The 22,189-nt window shown below is 45.4% G+C and overlaps 1 protein-coding gene across 1 annotated transcript in view; it reads left to right on the forward strand.

Moving 5' to 3' along the window:
• KLHL41 (kelch like family member 41) overlaps positions 1-22,189 on the forward strand; it is a 94,012-nt gene that overhangs the window by 15,687 nt on the left and 56,136 nt on the right. The window lies entirely within an intron of this gene.

Below are 22,189 nucleotides of genomic sequence, written 5' to 3' on the forward strand. Positions count from 1 at the left end.
ATCTTATGGCTTATACTTCTAAGTTCAAACAACTAGCTAAAGAAGCTGCACGGCCAGGTGATGCCTCTTTTACACTCTTTTGTAGAGGTTTGAAAGAAGGAGATTAAAGATGAATTGGCTAGAGTACCTTGACCAGATAGTTTCCCAGGATTAGTATCACTGGCTCTGCAAATTTATTTCTGTATTCAAAAGCGACCAACAGAAAAAAGAAGAAGCAGACACCATATCTTAGATCTCCTCCTATGACGTCTGGTGCAACCTCTGACGTTCAACCTGAGCCTGAACCTATGCAACTTGGAACCGCACAAGGTCCTCTAACTCCAGAGGAAAGAGCCATGCGGATTGCCCAAAAGCTCTGCATGTACTGTGCTTCCCAAAGCCACTTGGTTAAGGATTGTCCGGTAGTACCACCTCGTCACTCAGGAAACACAGCTTCCCGATCCTAGATGAATTACGGATTCAGGAGAGCTCTGGGTGCTCCAATCTTTCCTTACAAGTATCTGTGATTACACAACCTTCCTTGGTTGTGTTACAAGTAACTATAATCCCAGAAATGCAACAATCAATTTCAACCCTGGCTCCTGTACACTGCAGAGCCGCTGGTCTTTTTGTGGACATGTCATGGGCACAGACCCATACCATAACCTGACAGATTAACGAAGTCGAGCTGTAGATGTATTCTGGCCCCATAAAGGAACATACAGATTGTGTTCAGGTAGTCCTAACCCAACATCTCGAAGAAATATCTTTTGATCTAATTAAGGCAGCATGCTACCCAATTGTTCTAGGGACACAATGGCTGCAACAGCACCTCCGTACATAAACTGGACGGCTATCCTAGTCCAAGGCTACAGTTCACCACCCCGACAATTCCATGGTCCAATGGTCAATCAATTGCATATCAGTATCCAATTTGCAACATTTACCCCAGGAATACCAAGATTACCAGGATTTCTTTTCAGAGTCTTTGGAGAAAATGCTCCCCCCCACACAGACCTGAAAACTGTGCTAATGACACAATTCTGAAGGGCATAGTTCCTTTTGGACAGATGGTCATTTTCTCAACCCCAGAGAAGAAAACACTGAAGGATTATCTGGAGGTTACCCTATGCAATGGTTTAATCAGAGGATCTAAGTCACCTGCTGCGCCCTTGTTTAGTCTACAGAGGACTTAACCAGGTGACCTTGAAAGACACATACCCTCTACAACTGAAATCCTTTAAGCCTTGCATGGAGTTGTGATTATTTTCTAAATTGGATCTCAGATGGGGCATATCACCTGCTCTGTATTCGAAAAGGCGATGAGTGGAAAACGGTCTTCAGGACACCTTTCGGCCATGGTGAGTATCTGGTTATGCCGTTTGGGCTCATGAACACACTGGCCATTTTCCAGAGGTTTACGGACAACGTATTTTCGGATTTATTGTTCCAATTTGTTATTATGTATCTCGACGATATCCTGATCTTTTCATCCAACCTTGAAGACCATGTAAGCCATGTCCGATAAATCCTGGACAGCATCATCATTTACTGGCCAAGCCCAAGAAATGTCAATTCAATCAGCCATTAATTCATTATTTGGGATTTGTGATTTCTCAATCAGGCATTTCTATGGACACCCAGATGGTTGCGGCAATCTTGGACTGGCCCACTCCCTCTTGCGTGAAGCAAATCCAACGCTTTCTAGGGCTGGCAAATTTTTACAGAAAGTTAATTTATGATTTTTCTGCTTTGGTTCTGCCCATCACTGGACTACTGAAGAAAAGTGTTCCTTTTGACTGGTCTTTAGCATCTGAAAGTGCTTTTTGGTACTGTACTCAAACAAATTCAGGAAGATGGCGAAGAACATCCCTTAGCCTACCTTTCATGGACCCTGAATTATAGTGAAAGCCATTGTTCGGTGTTAGAAAAATAATTGCTGGCAATCCGGCAAGCTTGCCTATAGTTGCAGCATCTTCTTCTTGGGTCCGCTGATTCTGTAAAAATATGCACAGACCACAGACATATACAGGCCTTACAGTCTTTAGAGTGTGGGAACAGCTGACAGGCCGGTGGGCCTTTTTCTTCACTCAGTACTACTTCTTTCTCACCTACACTCCCGGAAGCCAGAACATCATTGCCAATGCCTTATCCAGCAGATACATTGATGTAAATGATTTTATCATGCCATACTCTAACATTCTCCAAGGAAAAGAAGTTTATCCCGTTGACAGCTTTATGAACCAAGTAAAAAAAGGAAACTGTCAAGTCAACTCTGTGCTTCAATAAAGTATCTGCAATCCCTGGAAATTACGGAGGGCCAAGGTCTATTGTTTAAAGATCACAAAGTATTAATTCCTACTGCAGCAGCAGGTGTAAGTGGATCTAGGTCACCTGGCCTAAGCCCCACCCACCTGGTGCCTTCCTGCTTGCCACTCCTTTTCGCCACTTAGCCAGCCCAGCCCTCCTGGTGCCTTCCTGCTTGCCGCTCTTTTCCCTACTTAAGAAGCCCTCCAGCCTCTTTTCCTGTACAGCTGGGGAGCAGGTGTAAGTGGATCTAGGTCACCTGGCCTAAGCCCCGCCCACCTTCTTAGCCCTGCCTCTTGCTTCCTGCTCTTAACTCTTAGATGAAGAGCGTCTCTTGCCCGGGCGTCCAAAGTGAAGGGCAGTCAAAGAAAAGGGCTATTGCTGTTTGGACCTGTTCGGACCAGGAGGATCCACGGTCAGACCCCCTGCTAAGACAGCAGGTAAGCATGCACCAACATGTGTTTACACCTTCTGTCCCAACAGGCCATCCCCACCCTCTCTGGTCCTCCCGTGTTGTTTCCTTGTGCACCCCCCCTCCTGCACACAGGAGTCTGTCCTGATGCATTCTGGTTTCACCATCACTGTCTTGTGGCCAATGTTGGATTATACTTTTATGGACTTCATTGATTCACGGTGTGTCACCCTTTCTCAACTCTCATGCTGGACTTCCTTTGCATCCTGTACTCATGGTGGCCCTGAATCATGCTGTTCCATCTTCATCTTGTATCCTGGCTTGCAACATTATGTGTTACTATTGACTTCTGCAATTGTATTCGCTCTCCTCTCTTGCTTCTCCACTCTCCACTCTTTTTGACTGCTTACTCTCTGTTCTCTCCTCCCCTCTCCTCTCCCTTTTCCTATCTCATCCCCTCCTTCCCTTACTTTCTTCTATGCACTTACTCTATCAGAATTGTCCCTGGACCTACTATGATAGCAACCTCGCCTGTCGCTCCCCTATCCCCTTACTGTTGCCCCCCCTCCCTCCAGCACTATCTGAAACGTTGTCAGGCCTAGTACGATAGTCACTTGTTTTGTTCCTCCCCTCCCTTTCTGCACCCCTCTCCCTCACCTTTTGTTTTCCTCCGGCTCTACCAGAAATGTCGTCAGGCCTAGTACGGTAGCCGCCTGTCTGTTTCCATTTCCTTCCCACTCTGCCCCTCTCTTCCTTATCTATGTCTTAGAACTTGCCCTATCTGAAATGTCATCAGGCCGAGTACGATAGTTAATTTCCCATCCTTACTGTTCATGGCCTGTAAGAATCTCGTTGTATTTCCCTTGTTCCCTTCCTTGCCTTGAAGCGCTTTGAAACACATTGTGTATAGGCGCTATATAAATAAACTATCATATCATATCATACTGAGAAGTCTAGAAAAACAGTTTTGCATCTGCGTCATGGCTCACTCCCTGTGGGACACAGAGGAAATACTACTACGAGAAATACTATTTTGCGTTATTTCTGGTGGCTCTCAATGACTTCTAGTATTAAACAGCACGTCAGAACATGCCACCATTGTGTTCAAACTGAGGAATCCAAAGAAAAGCCGGTTGGCCTTCTCTTGCAACCCGTTTTGTCTTCACGACCTTGACAGAAAATAGCAACAGACTTTATTGTGGAACTCCCTCCTTCTAAAGGTTGTATCGCTATTATGGTCACTGTTGAGTATTTTTCCAAAATGGCTCACTTTTCCCTATTAGCCAAGTTACCCACTGTGGCAGAGATGGCTTGTGTTTTTTAAGCGGATGTTTTCAGGCTTCACGGCTTGCCCTCAAACATCTCAAATCGAGGTTCCCAGTTTGTGTCTCGATTTTCGGCTGATCTGTGCTGTATCATCGGAATTCACAGAGCCTTGTATTGTGGATACCATCCACAAAGCAAAGGGATCATGGAGAGGGTTAACCCTATAACAGCATTTGAAATGTTTTGCCACACAGGTCGATGAAGACTGTGTTTCTCTGCTCCCTGTGCCCAAATTTTCATATACTAATTCCATCCACTCTTTTATTAATCAAAGTCCTTTCTTTTGCCTATGGATTTCATCCTACTGTGTTTCCGTTAAGTAAGGTCAAGTAAGCATCTATCCTGTCTGTGGAACAGTTGGTTTTGGATCTACAATTCATCAACAAATTAGCTGTTGAGCATTTGGAAACAACACAAGAAACCCTAAAGAGATAAGCAGATCGCAGAAAAAAAGAAGCCCCTTCCTATGAACCTAATGATCAGTTATGGTTCTCCTCTAGGTACTTACCGAGACACCTGTGTCCCTCAAAGTAATCTCCAAGATATTTCAGATATGTCCGGATCGTGTGGAAAATCAATCCTGTGGCATATCGTTTACAATTGCCCCCTTTTTGGCACAGGATTCATCCTGTTTTACATGTTTCTTTATTGAAGACATACCACCAACTTTCTACCCCGGTGTAAGTTCCGCCTCCTCCGGTCCTTGTTGATCAAGTCCCACAATATAAGGTCACCTGCATATGCGATTCCTGCTACCGGCGTGGACGACTTCAATATCTGGTGGACTGGAAGGGATACTCTTAGTGACCGCTCATGGGAACCCAGCTCCAACATCCACACCCCTCCTCTCGTACAGCGATTTCATCGGCTACAACCAGGTATGCTCGGCTGGCTGGAACATTGGAAGGGGTATACTGTCATGAGCACTCAGTCCAGGACTTGGTCCCTGTGGTCTAGGTGTAGGCTTCCCTGTCGTCGCATTGCTGCAGTGCTCCATTCCAAGATGGCGCTGCCATTTGACATGTTTCAGGACTCCATTTCTGATCCAACAGTGCACCCCGATGTGAGCGCCGGATGCCGTGTTTCTTCCGAAGGCAATATCCAGCCGATTCAGGAACGGCTCTGTGTGTCTCGACGCTAAGGTATCCTTGCCCTAGCTCAGCGCTCCCATTGTGCTTATCTCTTTCTTCCTGGCTCCTCCAGGACCCTCCTATTCCTTGTGTACCTGGTCTTCCTCCTTCTTGGTCCATCGCCTTCCTCCCTCCAGCCTCCTCCCTTGGTTCCGGTCCAATTCCTGGATTACCTTTGCAACTTGTGGTTTTACCTTGTAATCTGGATTCCAGTGTTCCATTTATCATCTAGATCAGGTTTTTCCCTCAATAGAGTTTTTCCTGTTTGGCGGCTGGCTCGGGGTGTCTCCCTGCCTGGTGTGACATCTATCAGGCAGGGTGGCGTCTACAGAAAACCACCCTTATCTTCACGACTCCTGCTCTAGCTAAAAGAAACGTTGTGGCAAGGCTTCCACCTCCGCCACAGACACCAAGGTACAGGTGTGACCTTTAAACTTACCTCGGTCTCCTGACTTATCAGCCTGTCACCCCTGGTAAGGTTTTAAGTTGTGTCTTATTAGCCCCAGCAAACAAAGCGGTACTATAATCAATTTTGGAATTGATGATTGCCCTAGCTGTAGTCGCCCTATTGTGATCATACAAGAACGGACTTAACTGACTCAAAAGCCGAAGGTAATAGCTACTAATGAGCCGATGGTAGCATTTATATGTCCAGCCACGGACATAGTGGTATCAAGCGTAACTCCAAGAGATTTGGCTTTACGCATGGTTTTACTCGGCCAATTATCCACAATTTAAAGATCATACGTTTTATCAAATCATTTTGGCCTTGCAGCGGAGGATAGTAAAAGTAATAGTTTACACGCTGTTAAGGCACATGCCATTGGCATTCCTCCACATTTGCACATTTCAGAAGATCAGGTTCAGGGCTGACGAGTCGACTTGATAATTCCCAGTCAGTTCTATCAGGATGTGCATATCATCAGCATCATTCTCGAAGGAAAAGCCCTGCCCCAAGAGGAGATCATGTAAAGGCTTCATGAAAATAACGAAGAGCAATGGTAAACTTCTTCCAAGTAAATCAGTGATACAGTCCCCAGAAGAGAGAGAGAGAGAGAGAGAGAGAGAGAGAGAGAGAGAGAGAGAGAGAGAGAGAGAGAGAGAGAGAGAGAGAGAGAGAGAGAGAGCGCGCGCGCGTGCGTGTGTGTGTGTGTGTGTGTGTGTGTGTGTGTGTGTGTGTGTGTGTTTTTCCCCTCCGCTTACTGGTGGTTGTGTTTGTAAGTATGCATTGAACATTGCCCAGGATGTAGCCCTACCTGTGGAGTGCGAGTCTCGAGAGGAATGGCCACCACCTAACCCCTAACCATCTTAGAATGATAAGGAGATGTTAATTCAATATTACCCATGAAGCTATGGGTGCCCAGGACTGTCCACCCCATGACCCTCGGTACCTAGTGTTTACCCCAGGCATTTGGCAAGGATTTAGCACATGCATATGCTTTTCAGGGTAGCCATAGATCATCAAGCAATACGTATGGAACATCACTACGCTATGTGTATGCGATTCTGAACACATTTTATGAACAAGGCAGTATGAGAAAAGAACGGATATGAGCCATTATCTGATCCTGGAGGAGCCACACACTTTCCATATTATTAGTGGCAGAAGCCATATGGCCTAAGGAAAGGGAAATGCCACCTTGGTTGACAGGAAGAATTTGAACCTGTGACAGGCACTGAAAATCACATGCATGTAGATAATCCAACCAGCCCTAGAAATAGCCTAGAAACAACAAGGACATGACTTATCTTGACACCTTCGGAGTTATGGCGTATCCCTGTGGCTTGAACCACCAGGCCTTCGATGGCAATACCTTCTCCCTGAATCAGTACTCTTTTGAAGTAAACCGGAAAGAAAGACGCAATCTCTGCAAAGGGGCAGGATGTGCCTTGCTGATCCTTGCTTAGCGTGCCAGTTTTCGAGGGCTATATGTAACAAAAGACTTCGAACTTCATGCATGTAACCTGGTGTGAAGGTGAACACATCTGACTCAGGTGAGAACAGGATACATTACAATTGGACTACTTATCTGAAAACCCACTATGGGCAAGGATTCTGCGTTCTGACCCGCAACAGTGGTAAATTGGGGCCGAACCAGAGGACAGCATAACAACCCAAAACATGACTGGAAGTTACTAGATACCATGTTGGGAGATCTAACAGAAGGCAACCCCCATCCATAAATGAACCCTGCAATACTCATTACAGGATGGGGACAAGTACCCGAGTGTGAGTGCCCTCATTTATTTACTGGTAGCTGGACCAGGAAACAGCAACCATTACTATCCATATTGGAAAACGACCTTCTACTACCCCTAGGAAGGAGGGATACTAGTCTGGGAGCCCAACTTGGGATCTGTCCATGCTTTTGCCTTGGTTAAGACCAAGGTATGCAGAATGCGAAGAGCACATACACCTCGTCAACCCATTTGTCTACGGGAATCAACATTTGCTGCTGATTCTGAGAGGATCTATCGATGTTGTCTACCGTGCAATAGGCTTGTTGAAAGACACAGTGTTAACGTCACCAGGATCTGGAGGAGGAGGAGGAACACTATGTGATGGACAAGTAGATGAACAGAGGACATGGCTAGAGGTGGCTCTGTGTCAGGGAATTCCTATTTTGCACAGCAAGTGATACCAGCATGCCAGAAAATGCATTACTAATCAGGATCCATTTTACCCATTCTTACTACTGAAAGAGTATCTTGCTCATTCATAATAAATACCGTTTGAGGTCCCGGCATATGATCCAGTGGAGCACAGCACCGTGGTATGTTTCCTCCGCCTGTACTGCATGACAAACCCTGATCTGGTGATGCAATAAATCTATACCTGGAGAATATTGGTTGTATCTTAACACATTCCATACTTTAAACCTTAGAGGGAATAAAGATTGCGTTCGCTCAAAACAGAATTTTCCCATTATGCCTAATCACCACCTGTGGTGGTAGAGGGTTGTGGCTACGCATACGACTCTTGATGTGACAGGCATACCTATTGCACACGTTCCAATCGTAGATCATGCAGAGCACTACTCAGTATGAGTGTACTTACTTTTTCCTGACCTGGACATCTCTTGTAGGAGGAACAACCGCCCATAGCGTAGCCCAGAGCACGATTCATTTCCTGGATCAAGAAGCCCTGTATGATCAGGAAAAAACACCCTTCGAAGGAAAGAAGCGCATGCTCTATCCATGGGACTAAAGATGTCCATGCAGTTATTCAAATGAGACATTTTTTAATAAGAAACATATGTATATCCGTTTGCCGACTGTAACACCCATGAGTTAAAAACATGGCTCCAGAAGGGTTGATGTATCAAGGAGTGACTCATCAGCATTTGGCAGAAACCCATGCATGAGGATGCTTAATAGGGTCCCGTGTCCTTCTCTCTATTGATTGTGATTGGAAGGAGAATCGCCCAACATGCAAGACCCGTATTCTTTCAAGACAGTCTCCCATCCAAGCACTAACCGGGCCTGTCGATGCTTAGCCCTTGACCTCCCGCCCACCAGCCCCCCCCCACCCCCTCAATCAGACAGCATCTGACATGTTCCAGCTGGTTTGGCAAAGCCTTGTTGCAGTTATCACGACCTGTGATTTCTTTTTCCGAAATCGTGGTGCTGAAAAACAGAAAGTATAGCATGATTTGCTTGAACCCTGAAACAAGGGGAGGGGGGCACACCTTCGAACCGATGACTATCCTTAATCCAGGCAACTGGAAACATAGGTACAGACCCAGTTCATACGTATTCTTTGGGCCATCTAAAAGAATAAACCTGACATATCACAAAACAAGATATGTTTGCTTAACATCATGCTTTTTAGTTTTTTAGAACTGGGAACTGCAACACTCCACTTCACCAGTGGTGGGGCCATGATACGCGTCAAGCTATTGGGTTTCCTTGTGTCATGGCTTCCAGGACAGCAATTAAAATGGTGATACCATCACCCCAAAAAACTGCTAACAGAGTATGCATGGTCTCGGGAATATTAATCGGAGTTTGCTAAAAGAAAAGAAATAGTCAGATATTGTATTCCAAAAAACGGACACAGGCTTTGTTTTGGCGAGCTATCAGTTTATTTTCTTGCAACACAGGCGCAACCTGCCCTCTGATGTATGTGGCCTAGTGTTTGCACTTCTATGAGGCGGGATTACCCAGCTCTTTGCATACATAGCATGAATTATATCTAGCGGAAGCGCCTGTGAAGCCCCCAGGAAGCCAACAGTTAGTCGCTCCCAGTCACTGAACAGATGGCTGCCATTATGCTTACCCTGCAGCGCCATTTGCATTGGTGTGCAAGCTACATTCTTTGCACTATAGAAATCAACTCATTATGCCTACAATGCTTAGGCCATTCTTTATGCAGAGCAGTAATGAGAGATATATACTTAACCTGCGACTAGGTGCTTAGTGGCTGTGAATAGGAACAAGTCTGATCAGTTAATTGATGTTTCTTCTTTTTGTTGTTGTGAAAACGGTCTTTCTGCTTGGCCGCACTCCTTAAAGTCCCAACACAGCTGTAAATCATGAAGTGCTTTGTTTGTGTCTGTTAGTGCTTCAAAACCAGTAGGCAGCATTCATGACTTCAATGCATTGCACACAGAAAAACACAGCGCCTGTCGACAGCTCATTGCACTCGGCGCAGAATATGTGTTGGAACCTTAGCATACTTGCCAACATTCTGTGACCAAAACGATGTAGGATTTTTTTTTAAGTTTCAAAAATAATAATTCCTATAACAATGACATAACAGGAAAATACAAAACATACATTGTTGGCACCTTTGAAGCATTCGAAAGTACACAACCCATCAAACAGTAACAACATGGCAAGAAGTTGAAATTCTAAAAATGTATAATTTTGAATGGTAACTTAACACCAAATTCAATTACCTAACTTCACAGAAGGTAATCACACAGAGCTTGTAGGCAACGTTTGCCACTACTCTGTAGTGGCAGCCCAGGCAGTACATATTTATTGCAAGTTGAACACTGAATGACATGGCGACTGATACCCCCCTCAGTCTGATAGGCAGGTGCTGTGTGATGGTGTTACACTCTGCCACTTGCCTTCACTGGTAGTTCACCTAAGGGTTGTCCCGGCAAGAGTGCAGGACAGAGTCAAGTAGCTGTCAGATCAGTGGATTGGTCTGAGCCTAATCAAAGTAATGACCTACCAGTCCACTGTATAGACAGACTACTCATTAATATGATGCATGCTTTGTCCTGGAGCCTGCCTTAGAGTCACAAATTACCTGCCACTGTAAAAAGCAGTAGGATCTGTCACTGAAATCTGTAGGCGGTAGGACTGCTTAAAAAGCAGAAGCCTACTGCCTAAATCTGTAGGGTGGGCAAGTATGCCTTAGTAATAGAAAAATCCTTTACCTGTATGTGAGCTGCTGACAGCCTTCACAAAGTTAGTCAGTTTGTAAGGTCTGTGCTGCGTTCGTTGACTGCAGCTAGACCCCAAGATGCATTCAGGTGTCATTTCATCTTTAATCAAGTAGTAGGTGTCCAAACCGGATCCGCCATTGCGCGACCCTCACACACGGTAACTTATTTTTTTCATTACTATTATTCATGTGGCCGGGTTTCCATGGGTGATGGCTACAACAAGGAATCAAATGGTTTAAATCCAGATTTGCAACCGCCCAGTATCAGTGGTGATTGTGTGGTGCCGCAATAGGCCTCCGCAACAACGTGACTGTGACGCGTAAAAATGCTCAAATGTTGCAATCGAGTGACCGCATATACTGTGAACTTTAGTATTTCCCCTTTGTATTATTTGCAACAGCACAGCCTGCATAGGATTTAGTGGATATAAATGACCCCCAGACCTGCAACAGTATAGCCATGGGTAAAGAGGAAATGGTGGGTGACGGGGGAGTTGAAGTTTGCAAAAACACTGCCTCCTTTGACCCCTTCTTACCTTTTGTAAACATGCAAATGAAACTGGCAACAGCCCAGTCCCAACCTTTTTCCTGGTCTCTGCATGGAGACAGAGAAACACAAGCAGAGGACAAGGAGGGGCGGGGGTACATACTCCCCTCAGGGAGTAGAGGAATATTCCAGAAATAGTTGCAAACTTCGCTGGTTTCTGCCTGGAAGGGCACGAAGCCTTAGTTTAGTAAGGTCTGTGACAAGACAAGGGTGGACGTGAGGTTATGTATAGTTTTCAGTGTTTTGACCAGAAGAAAATGTAATCAAAAGAAGGGACACGAGCTTCCCTCATTGGCCTGCAGAACTTTCCCGGAGGCCACTGCTCGTGTGGTTGGTGGTATTACGTTGTCATTTGGTGGCTGCATGATGGCCGGTAGGTGTGCTCAAGACTTGCCAGGAGTTGTGGGGGCTCCTAATCAGATAACCATATTGGATCCCCTGATGCTAATATTAATGAATTATTTATGCATTTCAAAGAACTTTGTTTGTATGATTGGCCAAAACATGACAGATGTAATTGTCAACTCTACAAAGCGATTTAGTTGAACCGCCCATGCTCCTATATTTTTTGTAATGGCGCTAAAACATTTTGTTATGCCATTTAATTTGCACCACACTGGTTTCTAGCACAATTCTAACAAATGTTTGTCTTCTTGGCCGTCCCTTCCCTCAACTCCCTCCTGAGACACTTTTTGTTTTTAAACACATCTTTCAACTAATTTATAGTGTAGCTTTCACCACCGTCCCAAGAGAAAGACGAAGGTGGCTGACCGCATAGTGTGATCCTGGGCAAATCTACTTCTTTCCCTCAGCCACATTTCCCTTATCTGCCCCAATCTCGAATGATCAGACACTGGATCACCCTACCCCCAATGTAAGGCAGTATGTTACCAATGGATATTTGTATTGACCTATCAAGATCCTGGACAATCCTTTTGTGATTGCACCTCTGCTCACTGGTGTTAGTCCTTATTACATGGAGTGGAATTGCTGAGTGCTCCCAGTGTTGGGATTCGTGCTCGCAGTGTTGTCATCCCTCTCCAACGTGTGATGACATTACGGGTACACCTCTGAGTCACATCGTAGGAGCGGAGCTGAAGGGGCGTGCTCTACGGCAACCTCTCCATGTGGGAAGACACCTCTGCAAGGGAAAGCTCTCAATCTTTCAATGGGGCCTCTCCTAGGCCCCATCGATTAATGTAACCATGGCGGGCGCTGGAGACAGCCCCCTACCACTGGTATGGGATCCCCATCAATCTTCTGGGTCCCATGGGATCTTGCTACCGCTGACCCCATAATGATTTCTGAAAGCCACTAGAGCATCAGGCTTGTTTTTTTTTATTGGGTGTTTGTGAGGTCACAACCTCTTGGGAAACAAAGAACACAAGGCAATGATATAACAAGCATTGGCAATGCCAACCGTTTGGGCTTTTGTGTAGGCATGGGAAAGGCACTTGCCAGGCACAGCCGTAGTGGTATTGACTGGCCTTTGGTGGTAGCAGGTGCAAAAATGGTACGAGTACCTGGGCATTTAATAGCAGTGCCTGGCAAATACCTAATACTAATACACAAGCCAAAACGTCTAGCTTTGCCAGTGCTTGTTTTTAACAGGACTTCGGCAAAGGACTCATAGGGCCTGATTAAATGCTCTGTGAATCAGGCCAATAGTGCTTATAAATCGATTATAGCTGGAGGGAGACCTGGTTAAGACATTTTCATTACACCAGTAGCGGGTTTACAGCTCCAATGAAGTCATTAACTCTCCAAAAACTGCTTTGAAAAAAAAAACACTGGCAGGCACTTCAAGTGCAGAGTTTGATGGTAAGGCTTGAATAAAGCGAGCTCAAAGAGTTCCCATGAGAAGAAGGTGTTTTGGACGGGGAGGGGCAGGAACTGGGTGGGAATGGCCATAGGAATTAGCATGGCCATGGGCAGTCTATCTGTACTCGAATGCAATAGTTTTGGCTTATAGGGATTGCTAGCAACACCTAATAGCCCAAAATAAAAATGGAGACTCTACCTCCATTGAGTGCCCTCATGCGCCATATCCTTCTATAGTGTCATTGTAGAGCCGGGATTCCTACAAGAAATACTGGACAACAGCGAAATACTTCGAAATGAGCCAACGTCGCTGACCTCTGGGCGAGTCAGGTGGGTACCCTATCCCAAAATGGATGCCGCAGATTTCTGCGATTAGTGGTGTCTTTGGATACCTGATGATCCCACAAGAGTCAAAAGGCACTAGATCACCAGTCAGGTTTTTATTTGCTTCCCGTAGAGGTACCCCCAAACAGAGGGCCATTATGGGCAACGAAAAACACAAATAAGGATTGATATGAGACTTCATTTTTCGTTTAATGTCATCCTCCAAATTTTTCCAAAGATTCCCTTTCGATCCACAGTTCCCTGCAAGAGCCACTGTGCACGCAGGGGCTCAGCGGAGGGGTCCTGGGAGGCCTGGCTCTCAAGAGACAGGCCCAGCCCATCTTAATCCAAAATGTCCTACTGACGTCACGGACCACATGGGATTATTTGATGCAATACGGTTCTGATGCCACTACATCGCTGGGCGTGTTTCGCTTTTGCATGCGGCCATAGAAGGCTTCATATAAGGAGTCTATAGACCCCCCCAAATAAAGACACAAGAATGCTATTATTAAATCTTCGCTCTCCAGTGATATAAGGTAGCTCGGGGCTAGCCCAATGGGAGGGAGCCTCACACGTTGTAGCTCAGCAACACTCTTGCATTGCCTCATTGGCCTCTTTGAGTTTAATGAAGTTCCACACCTGGAATAGTTTAGTTTCTGTTAGAATATTAACTTTTGGCCTGAAGTCCTCCTCATATCTCACTCGCGATATTTTCATAACTCCACCTCCTAACGGAACACCACACCATTATCGCAAGGAATCGTACAAAAATGTCAACCTGGGAATTGCAACGGCTGAAAATGTCGACTTTTTTTTTAACCCCCCTTACACCACATATATATGTGGGGGGGTTTAGAGTATAATATTTATGTGTGGGAGAGTGCGGGGGTCTCCCCCCACATATATATCTGGTGTAAAGGGTTAAAAAAAAGTCTGCATTTTCGGCCGTCGCAATAATCACATAGATCCGGAGGTTTATGTTATGCCCTCAGCCGCTGTGTTTGTAGAGGTGGTCTTGTAGAATGAGACTGCATTGGGGATCTAAAACGGTTGTTGATGACCATACACAATGCTAGGGGTGCAGGGGGAGACCAGCCCTCTCTGGGTTCTCTTATGTCATCTCTGGTTATTTTAGGGTATTGCGATAAGGATCTATATGATTATTGCGACAGCCGAAAATGCAGACTTTTTTTAAAATCCTTTACACCACATATATATGCGGGGGGAGACTCCCCGCAGCCCCCCCATATTAATATTATATTCTAAACCCCCCCCACATATAAAAGTGGTGTAAGGGGGGTTAACAAAAAAAAGTCAGCATTTTCGGCCATCGAACAAATCAAATGGAAATATGAGAAATCGGGCGATGTCAAGTTTTGACCCTGACATTTTTGAGTAGTTTAGCCGATCTTAGCTTTATCACTGTGTTCTGGTATTTGTAGTTTTGTGTTATAAATGAAGGACTATGAATTCTGGAATGCACCCATATCACTCCTATCCTCATCACCCACATCACCAGGAGCCACATCGCTCAGACCCACTCCACCCAGACGATCCAGTTACCGGCCTCGGCATCAGACTCATCCGCACTGCCCGGCACATTCACAGAGAAAACAGCGCCACACTCACCAATCACTCAAGGGAACAACTAACACTAATATTCACCTTGTGTTGCCCTGGAATATTGGAAAGCCTGAGCACCCTGAAAGAACAAACCGCACACTCCAACTACCTGAGGGCTGTAGGGAAGGCGGCTTGGCTTCCCTCCTCGGGTAAATGTCTCGTGATGGGAACCCACAACGGGGATGTTATTATCTCACCCACCCTCACAGCACTAAACTCAAAGAACCCATGCAAATGGTGAACGCTGTGCTTGAGTTTGAGAAGAGTCAAGTGACTGTGCTCTCTGCCATGGTTCCCACTCTGGCTGCTCTACAACAGGGATGTAAAACCTTTGGACTATAACTCCCAAAGGACATAGTCAACAGTGTTGAATCATGGGAGTCGGAGTCCAAAACATCGGAAGGGTTGCAGGGTCTGTCACCACGTTTTAGCCTGGTTATGGTAGCTCCGTAATTCTCTTGGCGAGCCTTGGCAGCAGGAGGTCATTAAGGTATTAATTGGCACAGTATATATGTGCTTCACATTACAGATCTGGGAACCAGTGGAGCGCAAGCCAATTCTGCCAAGTGACCCAACATCATGTTTGCCTACACCTAAAGTCGACCCTGGCTTTTTCAGCAGACAGCAGGGAGCCTTCTGTAGTTTTGCTTTTCCCTTCATCATTCTGGACCTGTCTGCTGTTAAGCACAAAAAGAGCACCTCTGATGTCAGCAGAGAAAGGTTAGTTGGCAAGTGTTGTGGAATAAGGACACAGTTACATCGATCTACAAGCCTGCAGGTTAATGCTTGGATTAACTATGGCAATGCAGCTTTTAAATTATTACCTTATACGAGTCCCTTAAGGTACTCCTAAATCATGGTTACCTTGTCATATGTGTCTAGAGAACGCTTGAGGTCACTCTGCCAGAGTTCTTGCAGCAACATGTACAGGGCCCTGGCAGCTGCCCCATTATGCAGCATGTTTGCATCAGGGTGAAAGCAGTGTTACATTGGCAGACATGTTGTGAAATCCAGTTCAACTGTGTAGGTTGGGGAGAGAGGTTTTGGAAGTTACTTTTAAGTGTTTCTTTGGTGTCTATGCAGCCTGGTATATTGATGTGTTTCCACTTTTGTGCTGCATTTTATATAGTATTGTTTTTCTTGTGTGGTACAACTTTGAGTGATAAAATGGAACCATACATTATAGTGACTTCTTATCTCTGCATTTTATTAGCAGGGAACATTGTCACTGGTTATGTTTTCCTTGTGTGCTACAACTTTTAGGATGGCATCTAATGCGACACTATATGACCCAATATGTACGTTATATTCTATGACTTCACTCACAGATTAGTGTTTTTGCAAGATAACATAATTGTTTCAGTGACTTTTGCAATAACGCTAACATAAAGGTAATTCAGGAATAATGTGCGAACATTAAAGATGTACATATATTTTTGTATTTCTTATTGTAACGTATATGTTCTGGTGTCATTAACAAAAGTAAAATTACAGAAATGAAAATTACACGTAGCTTCTCCTGAAGATAGTAACAACTTCCTTGGTTCCACTCCTAGATTCAAGTAAGTTAATATAGGTTCAGATCAATAATGAACATATTTTTATAAAATGTTTTAATACATGCCAGAAACATTTCAGAAATATTTGGAGACTATATGAAATATACAACAATCGAACTATAGGATTACCATGTGATGCAGGCAGGAACTTTATACATCAACATTATTTTTCCGATTATGATAAGAGTAAATCACAAGTAAATATACATTGTATATTAATTGGATAACTCTTAAGAGTTTTATTTGTATATAAAATATGTTTCAATATTTTCTTTAATTAGTAGTCTGATACTGTAAATAAGAAAAGCGCCCTGAAAAAGCTCACTATTAGGGAGTTGACTTTCATGTCCCATGTCGTGAAACACGTGTAGGCTGAAATCAATTTGTGGTATCATTCAGTAACAGATTGCTATGAATACGAAGGAGCTTTTGATTTACAACAAATGCTGTAAGTAGCAGAACCAAAGAAGTTGTTACTATCTTTAGGAGAAGCTATGTGTAATTTTCATGACTGTAAATTTTCTTTTGTTGATGTCACAAGTACATATATGTTACAATAAGAAATACTATGATACATGTCCATCTTTAATTTTCGCGCGTTATTCCTGAATTGCCTTGATGTAAGAGTCTATGTTTGAAGGCGGGGGCAGGTAGCAAGCTGGGTAATTGGATATGGTGCAAGTTTTACATTGGGTACAACTCAAATTTATATTTCTTCCAAGACTGATATGGCGCAAAAATGGGACTCGAAATCAATACGTGCAATCACGGGAGGATAGCTCAGGGGCAACGTGTAAGACGACAAGGAGCAACACAGTTTCGATCCCCGGGTCAGCGCTTTGAAACCTCTGGGTATTAAGTGCGTTATAAATCTTGCGTGAACATGTAAGATGATTTACAAGATCAACGCAGTGACTTCTGATCCAGAACAACAAGGCTTTGTTGGTATGCAAATGAGACCTGGCTGATTTTTAGTGCATGCATGATTGGTTCTGTCTGGTTAGAGAAGTTAACACACAAATAAGGCCGTGCAGCAAGCAGGGAGTTTAGCGATCTAGCAGACATTGTGAACGGAAACATCGATTATTCTCTCCAGGGGCTACAAAAAAGATAAACATTGGCAGAGACAGTAGATCTGACTTTGCAAATTCAGAGAGGAAGCCTTTCAGGCTCTGTGCTGTGTGGTCTTTACACAATACATGTACTTTTCACCAGTGGGTGGCAACCTGTGCGGCATCCTATCCGCTGCGGTCTGGATAGTCAACCGAGAGGGTCATGAAAGATCTGGAGGGCCGCCGGTCGCCCAACACTGTTCTACATTTGCAAACGCAGGTCTATAGGTCTTGCCAGTGCTTGTTCTATTTAGTAATAACACACACACCATATTGCGAATTTCTGCATCAAGCAGTACCGGGTGCCAAGATGTTGCCACTCTAGATCATACTGAGTAACACTCATTGACACACAAAGCACCCAATAAAGCTGCACAGTCATGCTCTACTTCCAAGTGTCATGCTTTCACCATGCACCACCGGCCACCTACACCTGTTTCACCTAGCACAGCATGTGTCCACCTTTACCGAGGCTGCATAGCTGTCACATTTATTGCAACATTTTTTTTATACCACAGATGGTAAGTCTGGGTAAAGGTAAATAGCAGGGGAGGGGATGGGGGAGTCGAAGGGGTGGTCGAAAAAGAAATTCTGCGAAGTTGCTGTTTCGCAAAAGAAAAGAAAAAAAATCACAGACCCACATGTTCTTTGGGTTGGGGTCTAGCATAGCATCATCCTGTGCTTGGATAACTGGCATAATGTTGCTTTGCTTTAAGAAAGCCCCCGCCACCATGGATGGGCATTGGCAAGAAAGAGCGAAGGGAGCTGGGAGTGAGCCAGACAGGACAGGTGATGGCTCCAGTGTCCATGCAATTCATCCAGGATGGCAGTGTCTAGCTGGCAGTGGGTTAATTGGGTTGTGCATACACGTGCTGACCTGTCATGAAATACCATGGATTCCATGACACGTCATATGGATATAGTAAAGATGCATTTCTGCATAATGCACCTCCCACCCCCTGTCGCCCTCTCACCAGATTAGAGAGTGAAGATGCACGTGGCCCATTACATTAAGTTATGGTCATCTCCCCCCAAAATGGCTCCCCTAAATAGCTAAGCAACATGGACCCTACTTCTTCATACACCCTCTGTGGAGGGAGATGAGGGGGAATAGAGAAGAGACTTGCACGAGAACTGCCAAGTGCAAAGAGAGCGGAAGGGGTACTGGCGGCCTGGATCTTCCCCGCCCTGCCCGATACATCACAAGGGGCACTGACGGCCTGGATCTTCCCCGCCCTGCCCGATACATCACAAGGGGCACTGACGGCCTGGATCTTCCCCGCCCTGCCCGATACATCACGCAACTTGGACACCTACTTGATAGCCAGAGAGGGCAGAGTGGGGGTGGTCAGCACCAGGAGGTTGGGTTGCGAGAAGGAAATACCTTGGCGGATACACAGATGGTTTAAAAATTTCCTATTCACTCAATCTTTTTTCCTCCGCCTTCGGATCCGATGTCCTGTCTTAATTTATTCGTATGATTTTGTAATTGTTTGCGCCCCGATGCCTGCAGGCTTTCGGCGCTCTAGAAATAAACAAATAAATACAAATAAAAATGTATCTTGCGGACAGGGTGGAGAAGAATGATTATGACCAGCAGAACTTTCCACCTTTTCGAGAGGAATGTATTTATTTATGCATTCATAAAGCGCGCAGAACCCTTGGAAATCTCAGGGTAAAGTACACCAAATGTACGAAAAGTGTAGCGATTAGAGAAGAGCTGGAGAGCAGCGCAAGTAAGGGAAAGAGAGGGAATTCTGCCGCCAGTGCCGCGTGAAGGAGGTGCGGGACTTTCCTGTCCCATGAGGCATAGAATGCAATCGTGGGTGCAGGTAGGGTGGCCAACTGTCCCGTATTTTGCAGGATTGTCCCATAATTGGGGACTCTGTCCCACAGTTCGCAGAGTGGTGTGCAGAACGCAGCTTGTCCCGACTTGCTTTGTTCCCTGAGTGTGACTCCTGGAAGACAGCAAATCCGGACAACCTATGTCCAGCACTGCCACTCTGCAAACTGAAGTGGCCATCTACACACCATGGCGCTGCCACCTGCTGCTTTCTTTCTCTGGCCGGCTCTGAGGCCTGGCTTCTTTTGAGCCTGCAGGTCGAGCTGCTAACGCCCTGACACCTGTCTTCATTCCAATGCTAATGCTTTGTTCCTGGGGACCTGATGGTCATGTTTGCAGTAAAAAAAACGTGATCATCACCTCCCAAGGACAAACCATTTGCATTGCAATTAAGCCAGGTGTTAAGAGCCATTAACACATTTAAATTACAAATGGGGCGGGCCAAACGTGAATGACGCTGTGATGTCATCACTGCCTTTTTGGCAAGTGTCCCGCAAAAGGATATCAAAAAGTTGGCCACCCTAGGTGCAGGCCTCTTGAAAGTCTCTTTCAGAAGGAAAGCTGCAGGCACCAGCCTGGTGTCCTGCAGGACTGGGGGAAAGTGCAGAGATAGGAAAGGGGCATGTATGCACAAAGGCGGCACAGTGCATGCCGAGCAAGGCCAGGAATGCAATCACTTCATGGCGCTCCGAAGGTAAAGACACGGCCCGATATGGCCCCAATGCGCGCCCTGCCGGCCGGCATGTGTATGCTTGACTTTATCACCTGGCCTACAAAGCTCAAAACGGTTTAGTGACTTACTCAATAGCGGTAGGTGTTATTTTTTCCCGTCCCTTATTTCCCCCACATCCCCCAGTAGTATAGGGGAATTATAAGTAGATAATGCGAGTTTGCCTGCAAAAGAAATACATATGTCATCTGGCAATCCCAGTTATGACCCCTCCATCCCTAAAAGATCACTCCAAGGCATTGGGCCTCATTACGAGTCCGGCGGTAACCGAGGCGGTAAAACCACCTGGTTACCGCCGGACTCGTATTACCATTCCACCTCCGTGATTCCCGGAATTACCGGGGCATTACAACCCCGGTTTTCCGGGAATCACGGAGACGGAATGGTGTTAATCCCCATTCCCATCGAGTCCTATGGGACTCGATGGGAATGGGGATCATGGAAACACCGGCAGCATCTCATAATGCTGCCGCTGTTTCCTCGTCTGCCTGCAGGCGGGCGGTGTTAAACGCGCCAGGTCAAACCTGGCGGGAACATCACCTCCCGCCTGCAGGAGTCGGGATCGCCCGGCATGGAAACAACAGTGGCGGCGGGTTTACCGCCACCGTTGTTTCCATACCGGGCGATTTGTAATGAGGCCCAAAATGTATTACTCCAAAACGTTGAACTTGTTGCCTGAACTATGGTGCCTGGGGAGATGAGGAAAGGGCTTTAGAACTTGCAAAGAGCAGCAAAGATCCCAATACCAAGTCTCCCTCCTGGTGGACAGGACTTCCCTGCAGCACTTCCCGGTGGCAAGACCCGTCTAATATGGATAATTAATCAGGATCTGCACGGCCCCACTCTTTCTATTAAAGATTGGAAGTGGTGTGAAAAGTTAAATGTCTCCCAAAAAAGCCAACTGCAGAGGTAATTTCTGGGGCTAATTAAGATATCTGTACAAGCCTGTTGATGTTCTCCAGGGTGCCACAGGGGATCACTTGCATGTTTTCAAACTAAAATGTGCATGGGGGTGTCCCTATAAATGCCGAGTTGAAAACCTGGCATTTTCAAAATTGGGTATCCCCCCTCTGACCAGATTATCTGTGCCGAAAGGAGTTGAAAACCTGGCATTTTCAAAATTGGGTATCCCCCCTGTGACCAGATTATCTGTCTTCCTAACATAGTGCCTCGGCGCATTGACCCTACTCGTGGCACGTAGCAAGTTATATACACCAGAATAAAATATAGTTAGGGCCCAACATAGCGCCTTGGCGCATTGACCCTGCTCGTGGCACGTAGCACGTTATATACATCAATAAAATATAGTTTGGGCCAGGAGGCTAGCTCAGGGGCAACGCACTCGCCTTGCTGCACTCGCCTTGAAAGCAAGATGATGCGAATAAATAACCAATTATAAATTAAAATTATAAATTATAGTTTGCTTATGATATGCAATACGCATTCATAGGCGTAACTCCCTGGTGTGATGCGAAATTGTGTGAAAATGCTCTTCAATAAAAAGATTTGGAACAAAAAACGTACAAAAGATGGTCCATTGTGGTTCACATTGTTAAAAAAAGCATCCCCCAAAAACATCTCCTTCACCCCGCCTTCATGTTTATTTTCAGCATTTTTTCAGGGTTTTATCATGGAATAACGTCAGTAGAGATCCCAGTGAGCCATAGGAAAAGAAGCATGTCCAGCTGGCACTGACTAGCATACCCCTTGGTCTGGAATCCCCGGGGCATTGGGTGTTTGCCATCCTGCTTGAAATCGATCATAGTTCACTTTGCTGTATATCAAGCCCACAACATGTTTGTGGACAGGGTCATTACGAGTTGGGCAGTATTCCAGCGGTAAATCTGCCAGAAAACCACCTAACAGAATTACCATTACCGCCACTTGGCATTTTCGGCGGATATGCTGCTGCAGTAATTGTGCCAAAAATGGGCAGAAAATCAGCAGATTTACTTTCAGCTTAAAGCTGGAGGTGAATCCTCCAACTTTCTGCCCAACTATGCGGTAATGTGGCAGTATATAGTAATATCGCCACATTTAACCTGCACCACAGAGTCAAGTGGTCAGTGAAC

Source organism: Ambystoma mexicanum, chromosome 9 (genome assembly GCF_040938575.1).
Source record: "Ambystoma mexicanum isolate Mex_15411 chromosome 9, UKY_AmexF1_1, whole genome shotgun sequence".
NCBI lineage: Eukaryota > Metazoa > Chordata > Amphibia > Caudata > Ambystomatidae > Ambystoma > Ambystoma mexicanum.